Source organism: Bufo bufo, chromosome 11 (assembly GCF_905171765.1).
Source record: "Bufo bufo chromosome 11, aBufBuf1.1, whole genome shotgun sequence".
Lineage (NCBI taxonomy): Eukaryota > Metazoa > Chordata > Amphibia > Anura > Bufonidae > Bufo > Bufo bufo.
In genome coordinates, this window is record NC_053399.1 from 90,361,024 (window position 1) to 90,374,537 (window position 13,514).

At 43.6% G+C, this 13,514-nt stretch overlaps 1 protein-coding gene across 1 annotated transcript in view; it reads left to right on the forward strand.

Annotated features, from left to right (window-relative positions):
* The window catches only part of PLEKHO1 (pleckstrin homology domain containing O1), a 34,577-nt gene that overhangs the window by 9,216 nt on the left and 11,847 nt on the right, over window positions 1–13,514 (forward strand). The window lies entirely within an intron of this gene.

Here is a 13,514-nt window from a genome sequence, read left to right on the forward strand (position 1 = left end):
GGGGGCCATAGATTTTTATGAGCGCTGGATTACTGTAATCCAGCTGTGTACATCGGGCCTCATGTACAGATTAGGCTGCAGAATATGCACATGTGCTTTCCATGTGCACTTCCTATGATCAGTAGCACTTCCGAGGAACAGTTTATGTCCTTGCGATTGTGTTTGAATTTTGCTTTCCACTGGTATTTGTTATCTAATCCAATGGTTTACATCTATTGACTGCGATGTAGCCTGGTGTTGTCCCACTATTCTCCCAAATACTGATCTCAATTGGAGTTTAACCAGATCCATGGCAAACTGGGATTATGTCACCCAGATCCTGGAGCTAGCCTGGATTAGTTGGTAGCTGATGGCTAACATGATGATACTGCTGTAGAGGTCTCCGTTTTGTTCCACGTCAGTATCATTGCACCCACTATTCATATTAATAGGTAATCTTATAATCTCTTTGTACAATACCCCATGAGATTTGCTCTCTGTCGAGGAGTAATGTGAAATGAAAGCCTGCTTTTAAGTCCCTTTGCCTTCCCGTTCTGCAGCTTTGCTCCCTGTTGTGCAGGATGACGAGATCAGATGAGTGGGATCTGTAATGAAAATATATTCTCCCTTCACACTGACTGTTGTGTAAACTTCCCAGCCCCCTGATGGTGACTAATACGAGGGTTTCTGTGCTTTTACATCAGCTCCTCATCAGAAAATAAGAATATTCCTACTCATATAATACAGTTATCATCCCTGTATACCTCGAGGGGCCATTCAGGACCATGCTACTTAGTGGCGCAAGCGCTTTGAAGCCCACTACCTTTACATCTCCTATGTTAACGTCTGTGGGCATCCTTTTTCTTTGCCATCTGAATTCTGGCCATACACATTAATGTCAGCCAAAGCCACCGATTTTGGCAGGAACAGTTGGCTATTTAATTTCTTTAGGGATGTCCAGACCTTCTCGTGATGGCATATGTTAGGGTAAAGAAGGATTGGGCAGTTGGATTTCAACATGCCTAATCATTTTGTTCTCGGGGAAGATAAATTACTGCCAGAGGGTTAATCCCATCGCTGCCTATTCAGAACACACGGACAAGCATGCCTGTGTATGGGAGATAAGATGGAAGAACTGTTGGCTAAATAATCATATGGTCATCTATATTCACACTCAGCACATATCCATTGAATGGTGGTTCAAACCATGGAGGCCCAAGGATAGATGTGAACAGATCCTAAGCGATCACTCAGAGGAGCTTTCTTGAAATAGGAAAGGTGACGAGGAAGAGGATTAGACGCTCTGGAGTTTTGGAAATCTGTGTTGATCCAAGGTCAAGGAATCCACCAAAATGATCTTCTGATATTTCGTTATGGCAGGAGTCCTGTGGGTTGGACTGCCTTTCTACAGGTGCTCGTTTCTGGCGTGTTTGTAAATCAAGGCTGGACTAGTCTCAGGAGACAGGTAGTCAATTAATCTTTTGGGTTCTTATTTTAGGACTGTGAAAAACGTACTTCCAAAGGGCGTCTTGAGTAGTCTACAGGATTTTGTCCTTCCTTCTTAGATGTGATATCTACACCATTTTCCACACCGTGAAGGAATGAGGTTTGACATTCTCCAATTCCTGAGTATATAGGAGACGCACGGGAAGTTGCAGCTTCCGTTCTCAGTCAGTACCAGACACACATTCCTCAAGAGTATGCATTTGTGAGATAATATTTTCTGATACTTTCTGAGGAGCTAGGACAAGCGGATGGAAGTGTCTCAGGGCTGGCCCATCTCCAGTACCGATACTGTTTGATATCTTATTTTACAAAAAACTTCTCGTTACTCCCTGAGGTGAAAGAAGCCGCTCTGTGTCCTATCAGATACTGTCATGTACAACACTTTTTCTCCAATCAGCCATATTTCTTATGGAGACTTGACATCAGCTTTCTTGAAACTTGATAGTTGTCTTAGGGTGCATTCACATGACCATATTTTCGGTCTGCATTATTTGTGGATCTCATGCAGACCCATTGATTTCTATGGGGCTTCAAAAACTGCGGACAGCTCATAGATGTCATCCGTGTGCTGTACGCATCTGTGCGGCTGAGCCGCAAATTATACAGCGTGTCTTATTCTTGTCCATTTTGCAGACAAGAATAGGCATTTTTTTTCAATGGGGCCTGTGAAAAGTGCGGGATGCACCCAGCCTAGTCCGAGGTTTGCGGACCCTAAATTGTATACAGTCAACTCCCGAAAAGAAAGAAATTGATTGGTACAAGTGACATGTAGGAGAGCCTTCGATTATCTTAGCAAATTGGCAAAGCTTTTTACATGACTGCGCCTCGACGGTGACTGTCCAATCACAATTTATATTAGAAGATTAATAGGAATGTGTCATCAGAAAATATCACGTTTTTGTGTTTGTTTCTGTGTGCTTCCGGGTCTAAGCCTCAGCACCACAAAAGAAAGGACATGTCCTCACTTTGGCCACTTTGGATCATGGACCTGTTGAAGTCCTACATACCCTTGGTGGGGCTAAACCTTTTTTAGGGCATATATTATCCATCTGCTATCATCCACTTTCACTAGCTAGCTGTGGAACCTATATTTATTATCACTGGTTTGGCAAATACCTACTGAGCACATGGCGATTTTCAACCATGCAATAGAGCTAATAAAAGGGGCTTATATAAGGCTGGATATATCTGCTCATCTTCCTATGACCAGTAAATAAACTATGGAAAAATGTAGGAGTTGGGTCTGTTCTGCAACTTAATATGAGAGGAGAAGTTGAAAGCAGGATGTCAACAGCTCCAGCGTTTTGAGGGTTAAAGGTTGCACAGATTGGATTGTCCCCCCCAGGACTGTGCGTCTGGCTCTTGCAGACACTTTGAACAGTCTGAACTCCCAGAGGCCAGCTCAAGCGTTCCTATTGCCTTCCCAAGGGTTGAGCCATCAGAGAGTCCTGTGAAGTCTAAAAAGCATTTCCTACGACAGCTGTGGTCACAATGGCTGCATTGTACGGTAACAAAGGCGCCGCATTGCTATCTCACTGTATCCATCTTTATGATGAGGTCCTGGGCAAAATCTGTAATGGGGCCCCCACCTAGCATGTGCCAGTTATGTGTCTTATTCTGTAAATATTCATCTTTTAGTCGTCCCTTTTGTCATGTCGTTACTAAATTCAGTCATTTCTTATTTGGGTGACAACCAATATGCCTAAACGGGTTGTCCCAGATTGCCTTTTATTTTATTTTTTAAAGAAAATGTTACCCCCTCCTGGACCTGTGAGGGCAAGCATACTTACCTGCCCCCTGCTGTCTCTGGGGGTCTCCACTGCACTTCGGTCCCCGCATATGCACTTCTGGCCCAGACTGGGTGACGTGTGCCGGTGTAGCCAATCCTTTTGTTTTCCAGGTATAAGCAAACAGGTATCTCCCAAGGAAGACAACCATCTCGCCAGCGCCACCTATGAGTCAAGATCCAACTTTACATAAAGCCTTGGGATTTGACAAGGAAATACAGCCAAGAAAGATATCCATCCGTAGACAGCTGTTTTGGGATGCTTGCCCCCATCAGTAAGATTCTGGCTGTGCGATGCCTTGGAAGTGGCTTAGGCTTCCAAGACATCATCGCACTGAGCCAGTCAGGTTCCTACTCCTTACCAATGAGGGACAAGCACCCCGAATCAGCTGTCTACGGATGGATATCTGGCTTGGCTATATTTCCTCGTCAAAGCTTGTTGGAAATTCGGATCTCGACTCATAGGAGGCTACTTCCAATAGGTGGTGCTGGCGACGTGGTTCTCTTCCTTGGGAGATGCCTCTTTACGGATTCCTTTCCTATGGAGCTTTGCTAATAAGTCTCCATACCTGGGCGAACTTCCAGTAAGTCTCCATATAGGACTGGTCTCTTGACAGAGCCAAACCAGCATTCGGCTGGCATCTATCTAAAGTTTGTGGCTACCTTTTTAGATCGGTACAGGTTTTCAGCCTCTGGATGTAAACAAGGATGTTTCCATTCACTGCTGACAAGCAGAGATCTTGGTGGTCAGGAATGAACGTATATCAGGCAGTTGCAGTGATTTACATGGGAATAGTAGACTTCTGGATGACTGAAGGATCCCGCAGAGCCGGAGGATGCGGTGTACAAGATGCTGGAACGTTTACTGCAGATTTCAGAGGGGCTCTGCGGATTCGTTGAATCCTAAAATGACTCTGAGCATTCTGTACAGTCCTCGCCTGTAATGCAGCACTTTTCAGTAATAATAATACGCCGCGTCCTTCGTGCATTCTCCATCTGTGGCGTACAGATTTTGTTTGTCAGTCGGTGGCTTGCTTTTTCTTTTAGTTTTCTAGCAGATAGACAGAAACGAGAAGAGGGGGAGGGGGGGGCGCGCCAACTTAGACAAATCCAGCACATGACAAATGACGGGGGAGGATGCACCTAAATCTGCATCGCCGTGCTGTGCAGATACAAGTGAATCAGTTTAATAAATGGGGGGAATGGTTTGCGGTGGCTACAGACGATGCAGCTTTTCTTCTGGGTAGAGGACGGGCACCAGTCTGTGTTGTGCATGGGAATCACATTTAGTTGCCAATTGATACAGGGAGATGGTACATAATGTATATTGAGTTTTTCTTTTTTTTTGCAGATAAGCCCCGCCCTAATGTACTGACCACACCCCATAACAGTACCAAAGTGCCCCCATAAATAGTGTCAGCCAGAGTACCCCCAGGACCACTGCCTATAATAAAATAGCCAGAGAGTTAAAAGGGTTTTCCGACACCCGGGATCCCCACCGATCAGCAGTTTGAGATGGCATTGGCGTTCCTGTGAGCAACGTGGCGGCCTTCTCGCTGCTTACCAAGCACAGTGTTGGTATCACGCTCAGCCCTAGTCACTGCTCCTAGGCCACGTGACAGCTCTGGCCTAGGAAAAGTTGTGAGAAAGCCACAGCGGTGATCGGCAGAGGTCCTGGGTGTCGGATCAGTAGTAAAATGTCAGAAAACCCCTTTAACCTGTAAGCATTGTAAGGTAAAACCCTGATAAACAGTGCCAAACAGACAGTACCCTGTAAGCAGTGTCAGACAGATAATACCCCTATAAACAGTGCCAGACATAGTACCCTGTAAGCAGTGTCAGACAGATAATACCCCTATAAACAGTGCCAGACATAGTACCCTGTAAGCAGTGTCAGACAGATAATACCCCTATAAACAGTGCCAGACATAGTACCCTGTAAGCAGTGTCAGACAGATAATACCCCTATAAACAGTGCCAGACATAGTACCCTGTAAGCAGTGTCAGACAGATAATACCCCTATAAACAGTGCCAGACATAGTACCCTGTAAGCAGTGTCAGACAGATAATACCCCTATAAACAGTGCCAGACATAGTACCCTGTAAGCAGTGTCAGACAGATAATACCCCTATAAACAGTGCCAGACATAGTACCCTGTAAGCAGTGTCAGACAGATAATACCCCTATAAACAGTGCCAGACATAGTACCCTGTAAGCAGTGTCAGACAGATAATACCCCTATAAACAGTGCCAGACATAGTACCCTGTAAGCAGTGTCAGACAGATAATACCCCTATAAACAGTGCCAGACATAGTACCCTGTAAGCAATGTCAGACAGATAATACCCCTATAAACAGTGCCAGACATAGTACCCTGTAAGCAATGTCAGACAGATAATACCGCTATAAACAGTGACAGAGTACCCTGTAAGCAGTGTCAGACAGATAATACCCCTATAAACAGTGCCAGACATAGTACCCTGTAAGCAGTGTCAGACAGATAATACCCCTATAAACAGTGCCAGACATAGTACCCTGTAAGCAATGTCAGACAGATAATACCCTATAAACAGTGCCAGACATAGTACCCTGTAAGCAATGTCAGACAGATAATACCGCTATAAACAGTGACAGAGTACCCTGTAAGCAGTGTCAGACAGATAATACCGCTATAAACAGTGACAGAGTACCCTGTAAGCAGTGTCAGACAGATAATACCCCTATAAACAGTGACAGAGTACCCTGTAAGCAGTGTCAGACAGATAGTACCCCTATAAACAGTGACAGAGTACCCTATAAGCAGTGTCAGGTAGATAATACCCCTATAAACGGTGCCAGATAGAGAGTAACCTATAACCAGTGGCAGACAGATAATACCCCTATAGACAGTGCCATATAGAGTACCCTATAAGCAGTGTCAGTCAGATAATAACCCATATAAACAGTGCCAGACAGACAGTACCCTGTAAGCAGTGTCAGACTGATAATAACCCTATAAACAGTGCCAGACATAATACCCTATAAGCAGTGTCAGACAAATAATAACCCATATAAACAGTGCCAGAGAGTACCCTATAAGCAGTATCAGACAGATCATACTCCTATAAACAATGCCAGGCGATGAGTACCCTATAAAAAGTGTCAGCCAGATAATAACCCATATAAACAGTGCCAGACAGACAGTACCCTGTAAACAGTGTCAGACTGATAATAACCCAATAGACAGTGCCAGACATAGTACCCTATCAGACAGATAGTACCCCTATAAACAGTGCAAGACAGAGAGTACCCTGTAAGCAGTGTCAGATAGATAATACCCCTATAAACGGTGCCTGTCAGAGAGTACCCTATATGCAGTGTCAGACAGATAATAACCGCTATAAACAGTGCCAGAGAGAGAGAGTACCCAAGCAGTTAAAGACAGATAATACCCCTATAAACAGTGCCAGTCAGAGAGTACCCTATAAGCAGTGTCAGACAGATAATAGCCGCTATACACAGTGCCAGTCAGAGAGTACCCTATAAGCAGTGTCAGACAGACATTAGTCTCATAAACAGTGCCAACCAGACAGTACCCTATAAGCAGTGACAGATAATAACTTCTGTAAACATTTCTAGCCTGAGATGATCCTGTAAGCAGTGTCAGACAAACAATACCCCTAAAAACAGTTGCAGCCATATAGTACTCACATCACCACTATAAACAGTGGCAACCAGAGAGTACTGTATAAGCAGACAGACAATATCAATATAAACAGCGCCATCCAGATAGTACCCTATAAGGAGTGTCAGTCGACAATACCCCTATAAACAGTGCCAATTAGAGGGTACCCTATAAGGTGTGTTAGACACAATACCCCTATGAAGAGTGCCAACTAGAGAGTACATTATATGCAGCGCCAGAAACATATTACCCCAAAAAACTGTGCCAGCCAGTGAGTATGTTATAAGCAGTGTCAGTCAGACATTACCCCTATAACCAGTGTCAGGCAGACATTAGCCAGCTAGAGAGTACATAAATAAACCATATCATAAGTAGTGCCACCCAGAGAATGACCCTATAAACAGGGAAGCCAACCTGAAATCTTGAAAAATATCCAGTATTTTAAGGGACAACGTACACTACTTTGTGCATTTTGTTTTATGTCTGCCATTTTATCTGAAGATCAATACCCTCGCTGTCTGTGGTGCCTCGCATGTGCTTTCTGAGATTGATACAAATCGAGCTCTAGCTTGCGTCTCATGAGATATGCGGCTTTGAGCGTCTCCACTATGACGAGGGGCTTCACAGGCCGCTTTGATAATATCTGGCGGGAGGGCTTTGTTCTGAGGTTCACACCATGGAGAGAGATCACAATGTTCTGCATTTTAATCAGACGGATCCTTAGTAAGTTTTGCATCAGGATGATTAGAGTTTCACTGCCCTACTTTACCCGAGAACTGTTCACTTCATTTGCTATAAGCAAACCACATTAAACGAGGGGAAAAAGAAAATGCAGATAATGCAGCTTCCATAGGTCCCTTGTGTATATAAAGCCTACTGGTCCTGTTCTACTAAGCAGCGCTACGTTATAATCTACCCCTATTATTATGGAAATCTTCATGTGTTGGACCAAAGACAACCGGATCGGTCCCAGGGTTCAGACATGTCCTCTGAGACACGATCAAACGACACACCAGTTCACACAGGAAAGGTTTAGATACACTGGCTCAGTAGCATAGGCTTATCTAAACTAGCTCATCAAACAGTATCACGCATGATTCTCTCAGATACAAATTTTTGCAGATATGGGGACCAAAGTGGATCCAAACACTCTCAAAGATCCTGATTCTCCTGGGGTGTCAAAGGAGAGACTTCAGGGGCTCAAGAAGAATGTGACACGTAACGGACTTGCTGCGAAATGTTTCTGCACCGATTCCTGATTTTGCTGCTGCACCTTTTCCTTGTGCGGATAATCCTTTAAAGTAAAAAATGGAAGTATATTCAGCTAACGTGGTCTCTGTTTCCTGGCCTCGAACGATGACGTGATGACCCATCTGACTGCAGCAGCTTATGACCCAATGGGAAATATCGACAACAGAAATGAAAAAGCTGTGTCACAAGGAAATTGTTAAAATATCATCTACTTTGCTGCTAACGTATTCCGCCTGCAAATCCCGTTGGAAAATCCATAATTTTTTTTGCATAAGATAAGCAATAGACCTGATGAGGGTAAACCCCAAAGAAAATGATCTACTAAACCTCCAATTTGGAAAAAATTACAAATGGGGATGTGGAGCACAGATGCCGCTGTATAAATTCTCCTAAAGTGAATGGCCTGAATTCTCCCATTATTTTTCCTCCTTTTCATTTCTGGTTGCTAAGGATAGACTGCCTAACAACTGTCAGCCCGCAAGTCCCTAGCAACCAGTCTGTCTCAGAATGTTCCACCTTGACCATCCCCTATGTTAGGTTATTTATAAGCTATTGTTCGTCTTGTGTCACTGGGTGATCTACGTGGCTTTTTAGGGTTCATGAGCCATTTCCTTAATTCTAATTTTATACACAGAAGGAAGTGAACTGTTGCCCAAAGTTGCCCACGAGTCAGACTGTCTTCCAGAAATAGACTGTTGGCCCATCGCCCTTTAGGAATCTGACACAAGAGACTTCCCGTTTCTGGTCATGTGTCTGTCTGTGAAATTACTATGGTGTCCTTATGTGCAGCCCTCCGATGTGAACAGTTGTGACCCTCTAAAATATATATGGATTTGTCTACATAATTCTTGGAGTCTTCTTTTTCGCACATCTTCCTCTTCTTGCAACGTTCATAAATAGCACCCGATAATCCCGCCGTCTTTAGAGAAGAAATGTAACGCACCGTATAACAGCTGACGTGGCCTTATCATCACATTTGCAATCCAGGAGTCAAGCAGGAGCTAGCTGCAGCTTTGTCACTAGTGTCTGTCACTTCTTGACAAGAACACAACATAGCCTGAGCCTCTCCAGTTGATCTGATTGAAGACCATCTCCCAGAAGACATTGTAGACTGTGAAATGTCCTTTGTGAATAGTACGTGACCACACCATCTAGCATCTTCATAACGACAAGTGTTGAAAGTGTTGACACGATCCTGAAGTGCTTGTAAATTACTCTAGTAGGTCACTGAGTTGAGTGTCTTGTGACCCATCTTCACCTTTTCCAACGAAGCCATGAGAGCCTTCTCGGCCTAGCTGTTGGTGGGCATTGCTGCACACAGATCCCCAACTATGAGAACTTTTCACATCTTTGAGAGCTGTCAGAAGCTTTCTATAACTTAAAATACATGTTAAAAAGAAGACCTTGAGATTTAGGACATCATAAGGATGATCTCTTCATCTAGAGGGTGCGAGTGCACCCGCCAATCTACCACCAGGTATTCTAATGTGAATGTATGACTGCTCCTCTTCTCATTTGTTGGAATGAGATGACTATCGTTTGTTGATCTCTCCGTACTCCATGGTTGGGTTGGCCAGACAAATAGATGCTCAATCTATCTTGGAGGAAAAAATAGATTTGGATGGTTAAGGTCCAGCCTGTCAGATTCTGGTTTGCCCTTACATGGCAGTATGCAGACCACCGTAGACATGCAGTCTGAGATCTGCCAAGAAAAGTCTTACATCTATGGCTGCCTTTGAGCGACACTTTTACAAGATTGGAACTTTAGAGTGGTGTTTAGAACTATTAAGACATCTTATAAACAATGGCTGAACCTGCCGATACCCCATTCGTATTCCTGCTTGGCAAAGCATGCATGTGTTCTCATTAGGGTCAGAGGAGTAAGCCACAGTCAGAAACCTCCAGTGGGGTCTTATAACCCACAGAATAAAGAGACTGGGTATCCAACATGCCTTACCATTTACTTCCCCGATGGCAGATTAAGAGGCCCCCGTACACGTTAGATGTTCCACCAGTTCTGCCAAAATCAGGCTACCTTTAGTCCTAATGATTTCATGGTGTATATTCCTTCTCTGGTGGCAGACTGCAGTAAAAAGGTAAACTATCACATTGGCTGGGTACGTGTTCTGTGAGGTGGACCTTTCGGCGGTAGAGTTGGACAAATCCTAGAAGCCAAGTAGCCAATACACCAAAAAATGTCTGCGTTGTTTCCTACAGATTAGGTAGCATGGTGGTTATTACTGTTCCCTTGCAACACTGGTTCTAGGTTTGTTTTTGACCAAGGTTAACATCTGCATAGCGATGTATGTTCCCATTGTGTTTGGGTGGACTTCCTCTGAATTCTCTCGTTTCCTCTCCCCCTGATAGATTAATGAGTGTATTAGGCTCTAGTATGTGTGTTCAAGATAGAGAAAATGGTTAGCGCCACTGGGGACAGGGCTTGATGGGAATGATTACAATTAGAGATGAGCGAATTTCATATTATGAAATTCGTTCATGCTTCGTTTGGTGGTAAAAGCAGAATTGCGTGATGGATTCCGTTACCACTGACCATCACGCAATTTTATGACGGAATGCCGTTAGAGGCATTCTGTTATTCATTCTGTCATAATAAAAGTCTATGGGCTGTAAAACGGATCCGTCCTTTTTCGGTTATGCAGGGGAGTCCTCTCCAGAAGGCATTCCGTTATGCATTCCGTCATAGAATTGCATTATGCTCCGTGGTAACGGAATCCATAACGCAATTCTGCTTTTACCACCAAACAAAGCGTGAACGAATTTCATAATATGAAATTCGCTCATCTCTAATTACAATTTTTGTATGGCACTGTGGAATATACAGTCAGGTCCATAAATATTGGGACATCGACACAATTCTAACATTTATGGCTCTATACACCACCACAATGGATTTGAAATGAAACGAACAAGATGTGCTTTACCTGCAGACTGTCAGCTTTAATTTGAGGAAATTTACATCCAGATCAGGTGAACGGTGCAGGAATTACAACAGTTTGCATATGTGCCTCCACTTGTTAAGGAACCAAAAGTAATGGGACAATCGGCTTCTCAGCTGTTCCATGGCCAGATGTGTGTTATTCCCTCATTATCCCAATTACAATGAGCAGATAAAAGGTCCAGAGCTCATTTCAAGTCTGCTATTTGCATTTGGAATCTGTTGCTGTCCACTTTCAAGATGAGATCCAAAGAGCTGTCACTATCAGTGAAGCCATCATTAGGCTGAAAAAACACAACAAACCCATCAGAGAGATAGCAAAAACATTAGGTGCGGCCAAAACAACTGTTTGGAACATTCTTAAAATGAAGGAACGCACTGGTGTGCTCAGCAACACCAAAAGACCCGGAAGACCACGGAAAACAACTGTGGTGGATGACCGAAGAATTCTTTCCCTGGTGAAGAAAACACCCTTCACAACAGTTGGCCAGATCAAGAACACTCTCCAGGAGGTAGGTGTATGTGTGTCACAGTCAACAATCAAGAGAAGACTTCACCAGAGTGAATACAGAGGGTTCACCACAAGATGTAAACCATTGGTGAGCCTCAAAAACAGGAAGGCCAGATTAGAGTTTGCCAAACGACATCTAAAAAAGCCTACAACATCCTATGGACAGATGAGACCAAGACCAACTTGTACCAGAGTGATGGGAAGAGAAGAGTATGGAGAAGGAAAGGAACTGCTCATGATCCTAAGCATACCACCTCATCAGTGAAGCATGGTAGTGATAGTGTCATGGCGTGGGCATGTATGGCTGCCAATGGAACTGGTTCTCTTGTATTTATTGATGATGTGACTGCTGACAAAAGCAGCAGGATGAATTCTGAAGTGTTTCGGGCAATATTATCTGCTCATATTCACCCAAATGCTTCAGAACTCATTGGACGGCGCTTCACAGTGCAGATGGACAATGACCCAAAGCATACTGCAAAAGAAACCAAAGAGTTTTTTAAGGGAAAGAAGTGGAATGTTATGCAATGGCCAAGTCAATCACCTGACCTGAATCCGATTGAGCATTTCACTTGCTGAAGACAAAACTGAAGGGAAAATGCCCCAATAACAAGCAGGAACTGAAGACAGTTGCAGTAGAGGCCTGGCAGAGCATCACCAGGGATGAAACCCAGCGTCTGGTGATGTCTATGCGTTCCAGACTTCAGGCTGTAATTGACTGCAAAGGATTTGCAACCAAGTATTAAAAAGTGAAAGTTTGATTTATGATTATTATTCTGTCCCATTACTTTTGGTTTCTTAACAAGTGGGAGGCACATATGCAAACTGTTGTAATTCCTACACCGTTCACCTAAATTGGATGTAAATACCCTCAAATTAAAGCTGATTAAGCACATCTTGTTTGTTTCATTTTAAATCCATTGTGGTGGTATATAGAGCCAAAAAAATTAGAATTGTGTCCATGTCCCAATATTTATGGACCTGACTGTAAGTTCTATATAGGCAAAGTGAAAAGCTTGCTTGGTAGCACTTAGGTTCTCATAATGGCTGTCCTGTGGTATATTCAAAGGCTTTAGCCTCCCCCACTCTATAAAAGCTTAGCAGAATATTTTGATCCACTTAAAGCTGCAGCATCTGCAAGCAGAACCGCTACTAGTTAGTAGTATTTGTAGCTAGGAAAGAAGAGGTTAACACACCATGTGCTTTCTCGGAAGCTCCATTTGGAAACAAATGCTTTATTGATGGACTATTGACCGATACCCTATACATACAGCTGTGCTATCTATCATGGGATCAACAAGGGGAGGGAAATTTCCCAGGACGCTTTGCTTATTCGTATCCCAGAGCGCTAATTATCCAGTGAAGCTTGTTGTTTGCAGAAAAGAGAAGGGTCTCGCAAATCAAGAACAGAAACAGATGATTATCTTGTCACGTCTTGTCATTTTTCACTATGTGTTTACAATAGTTTCAGGAATATGAATTATCCTTAAAGGGGTATTCCCATCTCTGATGTTGTATCTAGGATATACCATCACTTTATCATTGGTGGGGGAGGGACACCCACCGATCTTGAGAATGAACCAGCCCGCATTGCAGACATGGGTGCACACTAGTTAGCCCGACTGGTCTGATCCCACAGAAGAGCTAATGCAGCACAAGTTATTGAGGGACATCATCAGAGGTCTTGTGCAGAACATGCCTCAACTGGTGAGAGCTGTATTGGTGGCACATGGGGGCAGGGGGTTTAATATTATCGCTGATCGGTCTAGTTGTTATGGACTATTTCCTCAATTTTTATTTGTACTAGTTTTTATACAGGATTCCCATCGTCTGCTTGGATATAACTGCCCATAATAAAG